The sequence below is a fragment of the Wolffia australiana genome, chromosome 4 (assembly GCF_029677425.1).
Source record: "Wolffia australiana isolate 7733 chromosome 4, ASM2967742v1".
In the NCBI taxonomy this organism is placed as follows: Eukaryota; Viridiplantae; Streptophyta; class Magnoliopsida; order Alismatales; family Araceae; genus Wolffia; species Wolffia australiana.
Window position 1 is genome coordinate 12491673 of NC_135838.1, and position 6025 is coordinate 12497697.

A 6025-nucleotide genomic window follows, 5' to 3' on the forward strand; every position below is an offset into this window, starting at 1 on the left:
GAAAGGGAGACATTCCTAATGGAGTTTTATAAGCTGTCCTATAGGCCCATAATACCTCTTCCAATTTCTTTGACCAATCTTTCCCATCAGGACGTATTATTTTTCTAAGTATTTTTTTAACCTCTCTATTACTCAACTCTACCTGACCATTAGCTTGAGGGTGATAGGGAGTTGTGACTCGATGATGTACTCCAAACTTCTTCAAAAGGTTTCTGAAATTATAATTTGTAAAATGAGAACCTCCATCACTAATTCTTGCTCTAGGACATCCATATCTATAAAAGATATTATTTTCTACAAAATTCACCACTACTTTACTATCATTGGTCTTGTTAGGTATAGCTTCTACCCAATTTGACACATAATCAACTGCCATCAAAATGTACTCATAACCATAAGAGATTGGGAATGGTCCCATAAAATCTATTCCCCATAGATCAAAGATTTCTATTTCTAAAATAGGCTTTAAAGGCATACGGTCTCTCTTATTAATATTAATCGAGGCTTGACATATTAAGCATGTGGTGTAAAATTTTTGAGCACCTTGAAATAAAGAAGGCCAGAAAAAACCTGATTCTAAAACTTTATGAGCTATTACCTTAGCATAGTAGTGTCCTCCTCCTGGTTTTGCATGACAAAATTCCAAAATACTTTATGCTCTGGTTCTTAAGATTTGATTGATTCCTTGATGAAATAACTCTTGCTCCTCCCATAAATTAAATCTGCTGTCTTTGATAAGTTTATTTCTTTTGTGTGATGTCCATCTTGTAGGTATTTTTCCTGAAACAATAAAATTCACCATATGTGCAAACCAAGGAAGCTCTGTTCCTTGTGCTGTTTGAACATGTTCATCAGGAAAAGAATCATCTATTAAAGTTGGTTGGCTACCACTTATCCTAGACAGATGATCAGCAACTACATTTTCACATCCTTTTTTATCGTTGATCTCTAAATCAAATTCGTGGAGTAATAGGACCCATCTAATCAATCTTGGTTTAGCTTATTTCTTTGGTAACAAATATTTAATTGATGCATGATCAGAAAATACAGTAATTTTACTTCCTAAAAGATAAGATCTAAACTTTTCTAAAGCGAATATAATTGCTAGTAATTCCTTTTCTGTAGTTGTATAGTTAAGTTGTTCATCCATTAAGGTTCTACTAGCATAATAAATAGCCAGAGGTTTCTTGTTTTTTCTCTGGCCTAAAACTGCTCGTACAGCATAATCTGAAGCATCACACATCAATTCAAATGGCAAGGTCCAGTCAGGACCGTGCAAGATGGGTGCTTGTATGAGTGCTTTCTTTAATTTTTCAAAAGAAGTTTTTGCCTCAGTATTTAATTCAAAATCATTATTTTTAGATGATAGGAGGTTCGTAAGTGGTTTTGAAATTTTTGCAAAATCTAAAATAAACCTTCTGTAGAAACTTGCATGGCGGAGGAAACCCCTTAGGGTTTTTATATTGGTTGGAGGCGGAAGGCCCTGGATGATCTCTATTTTTGCCTTGTCCACTTCCAGTCCACGATGGCTTACCAAGTGTCCTAGTACTACTCCCTCCTGCACCATAAAATGAGATTTTTCCCAACTCAGTACAAGGTTAGATTCAATACACCTTTTCAATACTTTAGTGAGATTTAATAAACAATTTTCAAATGTACTCCCAAAGACAGAAAAATCATCCATAAATATTTCTAAACATTCCCCTACTAAATCTGAGAATAAAGCATTCATGCACCTTTGGAATGTTGCTGGAGCATTGCATAAACCAAAAGGCATGCGCCTGAAAGCATATGTTCCTACACGACTAGTAAATGTTGTTTTCTCTTGATCTTCCGTATGAATATTAACTTGATTGTATCCTGAATATCCATCAAGAAAACAGAAAAAAAATTTCCCTGATAATTTTTCTAAAATTTGATCAATAAAGTGTAATGGGTAATGATATTTCTTAGTAGCTTTATTGAGTTTCCTATAATCCATGCATACTCTCCATCTAGTTGGCAATTGTTTCTGAACCTCTTCTCCTTTCTCATTTACCTCTACAGTTATTCCAGATTTCTTTGGTACCATATGAACTGGACTTACCCATTTACTATCAGATATAGCATAAATAATCCCTGCTTTTAACCATTTCAAAATTTCTTTCGCAAGGACTTCTCTCATGTAAGGATTTAGCATTCTCTGATGCTCTCTACATGATCTAGATTCTTCTTCCAAAAATACTCGGTGTTCACAAATGGAAGGTGGAATCCCTCTTATGTCATCAAATGTCCATCCTAAGGCTTTCCTATGATCTCTAAGAGCCCTAAGTAGATCCTTTTATTGGGTTTGGGTAAGCGATGCAGATATAATCACAGGTAAAGTCTTCATAGAATCTAAATAGGCATATTAAAGAGAAGATGGTAAAGGTTTTAATTCTAAGGGAATTTCTATTGAAGTGGTTTTATCCACTTCTTCTGAATCCAATTCTTCTATACGCAATAGGTACTCCTCCATTGCCTCAATATCTTCATTTTCTTCTTCACACAAATTTAATTCCTCGTTGCTTCCCAATGGGCATTTTATCATTTTGGAAATATCAATCTTAACTCTTTCATTCCCTTATCCCAATCCATAATTGTCCTAGCTGTCACTAAAAAGGGTCTTCCTAAAATAATGGGGGCTAAACTGATATCTCCCTTAACTTTCACATTTGTAACAATGAAATCTACAGGAATTTCCCAATTCTCTCAATTAATCATGACATCCATCAATCTGCCCTCAGGTTGTCTAACTGTTCCCTCACCTAGTAATAGATCCATACTAATTTCTTCTAATTCTCCAAATCCGTATTCTTCCTACAATGTTGTAAGGATATTACTAATGATTGCTCTAGTATCTAATAAAACTCTAGAAAATATCTTTCCTCCAGTCTCACAAGTAATAAATGGAGCTCCTGGATCTCTCCTTTTTATAGGAATAGAATTCAAAATACTGGAAGCATTTTCTGATAATTTCACTACCTTTCTAGGCTTTCCACTAGTACATGAATCCTGAAGATATTTTTTTAATGAGGGGGCACACTTAATCATATCTTCTACAGCTACTGACATGGTGGCTTGCTTTAAATTTTCTAAAAGCCTAGTTTCATACTCACAAACAGGCTTCTTTCTGTTTAGAGCAGAGGGATAAGGAGTATCTTGAGCATGAGTTGAAGGTTAAAGCTCTTTCTTATAAGAAAGCTCCTTTTCTTCATCCACATACTCATTCCCATTTCAAGAATTATTTAAAGACACATGAGGATCTGCAAGTTCTTTTCCATTTCTCAGTTTTGAAATTGCTAAATTTCAAGATCCTCATGGTTCTCTTCTTCATGAACAGACTTTTCTACATGGAATACATTAAAAGATTTATACTAGGTTGAGTTGGAAATTGACCTTGTTGGGAGTTATAGTCAACTCATTTACCTCCATGTTCACTTGATCCAATTCTGAAGCTCTCTAGTAATCTTCTGGTTTGCTCTTGAGATTCTAACATTTGCTTTGTTTGAAAGTCCATCATCATTTGCATCCGCATTTCCATCTCTGTTCTAAGCTTTTTGTTCTATTTTTCTATCATATTTGAAACCACAGGAGTTAGTGAAGAAAAATCTTGAAGGCGTTGTGATTGAACCTGATAGGGTTGTTAAGGTCGATTCTGAAACTGGAGTTTTGGTTGAAATTGTGGTTTATTTCCTTGGTTGAAGCATTCTGCATTATAGTTGTTTCTCTTCTGTCCAGCCCAAGAAGGTTGTTGTTGATTGAATGCATTGACCTCTTCCTCTATGGGCTGACAAGCTCCATATTAATGATCCTTTCTGAAACAGAGAGAGCAGATTTTAGCTTCAACAATAGGAGAGTTATTTAGAAAAGTATTTTTAAAGGTTGAGGTTAGCTCTTCTAATTTTTGGTTGGTCTCTTTGATTTGTGCATGTAATTCTGATTCTTTGATGTTGACCTGCAAAGCACCTCCTCTCTTTGGCTGTGAGTTCCTTCCATTCTGGTTTGCTCCTATTTCCTGCAAGTCAATTTCTGCTACTCTCGCTAGCATATCAAAAACTTCATCTTCATAAGCAGTATAAAAAATTCCTCCAATAGCTAGATTTACTTTGTTTTTCATAAAATCCGACAATGATTCACAAAATATTTGAGCTAATTGACAATTTTCAATACCATGATGAGGACATTTTCTAATTAAATCATTAAATCTTTCCCATGCCTCACTAAATGCCTCATTCTCATGATAATGAAAATTATAAATTTCTCTTCTGTAAAAATTTGTTTTGGAAAGAGGATAAAATTTTTGTAAAAATTTATTTTGCATTTCTTCCCAAGATCTAAATGTAATGCCTAAATTTCGATACCATACAAAAGCTTTGTCTTTTAAAGTTAATGGAAAATATTTCATTTTTAAAGCTTTAGTAGATAGACCCGATACATTTTGAGAAGAACATCTGATATGAAAGTCATCTAAAAGTTCTAAAGGATTCTGTGAAGTATGACCATTGAATTCAGGTAAAAAGTTTATTAATGCATTGTCATACATGAACATGACTCCTTCTCCCACATTTATATTTATATCAGTTTGCCTTATGCTCCCTGATGGAGTAGATCTGTCTAACATTGTTCTCCTTCTATCTTGATGCTGGTGTCCTTCTTCTGCCGTGCTTTGATTCTCTTTAGTTTGCTTTGTTATTGAAGATTCTGGAAATGAGTGCCTTGGTTGAGACACCTCCTCTACTATTCTTCCACAAGCTTTAGACCTTATTACTACCATAAATCTCACACTAAGATTTTAGAAATATAATAAGGTGAGGGGTTTTAATCCTTCACCTTTAAAAAATAAACAGAAATAAATATTTTTCACTGATTAACCATGCTCCCCGACAACGGCGCCAATTGATAATCCCTAATTTAAGTGTTTTAAATAATGATTTTTAGGACTTTATCTAGTTCATCCGTATGTGAGGTTTAGATATTATTCAACAATTAATTTACCTCACTAACCTAGGGTGAGAACGGGTCGAACCACAAGGAGCAGGTTTATTCAATTTAATTTCAATTCAATCTTTTCTGTTTTATTTTAGTAATAGTTTTAGGATTCAATAGATTTTGATTACTAATTATAGTTTTAATTATTTTATCTTTTAAGATTTTAAATTTTAATTTTAATTTCAAATATCAGACAGATCTAGAATAAGTCTCAGATCTGTCCAATATTTGAGCAGGATAAATGCAGAGGCTGCTCGTGGCTGTGCACAGCTTGTGTGACTTGCGGTTAGCTATCGTGCACTGTGATGCGCACACAGCCGCACAACTATGTGTTGTAGCGGGTGCGGCCACGCACAGCTTGTACGCTGGTTGTGTGCGACGGCACACAACTGCGCACATCATGCGTGGCACTGGCTGCGGCCGCGCACAACTTGTGCGCTGGTTGTGTGCGACGGCGCACAACTGCGCACAAAGTGTGCACTTACACACAGTGATCTATATTAAAAAAAGACAGATTTAAGAAAGATTTTAAACAGATCTAGTTGGAGAAGTTAGAAATCTGAGTTTTCTAACCCAACTTAAGCTGTCTCAAGAGTGATTCAACTACTATATTCTAAGAAATCACATATACCTTGTGTCACGCTCCTTCACGGCTAGGGAGTGATCCTTTTCTTTAGAATCTTCTCACCTTGCTTCTTCACTCTACTCAAATGCTCATCAGCAATAGAGGGTCTACAGAATTTCGAATTGAACAACACTTCCACTCTCAAAATGAAAATTCTAGACAGCTTAAACATTGTTCTTTAGATAGTATTTATAGGATTTCTTCTCTCTAAACTGCTTGGATCTTTTGAATGGTCCAGCTTAATCCATAACCGCCATTTGACTTGGTTTATGTTGATTCATAACCGCCATTTGACTTTGTCCATATTGATCCATAACTTCTTTTTGACTTGGTCCAAGCGCCCTCCTTGATTCATTTTTGCCCATGTGTATTATCTCCAAAACTATCTCT

The 6025-nt window shown here is 35.2% G+C and overlaps 1 non-coding gene across 1 annotated transcript; it reads left to right on the plus strand.

The window, feature by feature from the left end:
• Window positions 1-4189: 4189 nt before the first annotated feature.
• LOC144702819 (small nucleolar RNA R71) lies at window positions 4190-4290 on the plus strand. Its single transcript, XR_013581395.1, has one exon. It is a non-coding gene; the product is annotated as a small nucleolar RNA R71 (small nucleolar RNA).
• Window positions 4291-6025: the final 1735 nt, after the last annotated feature.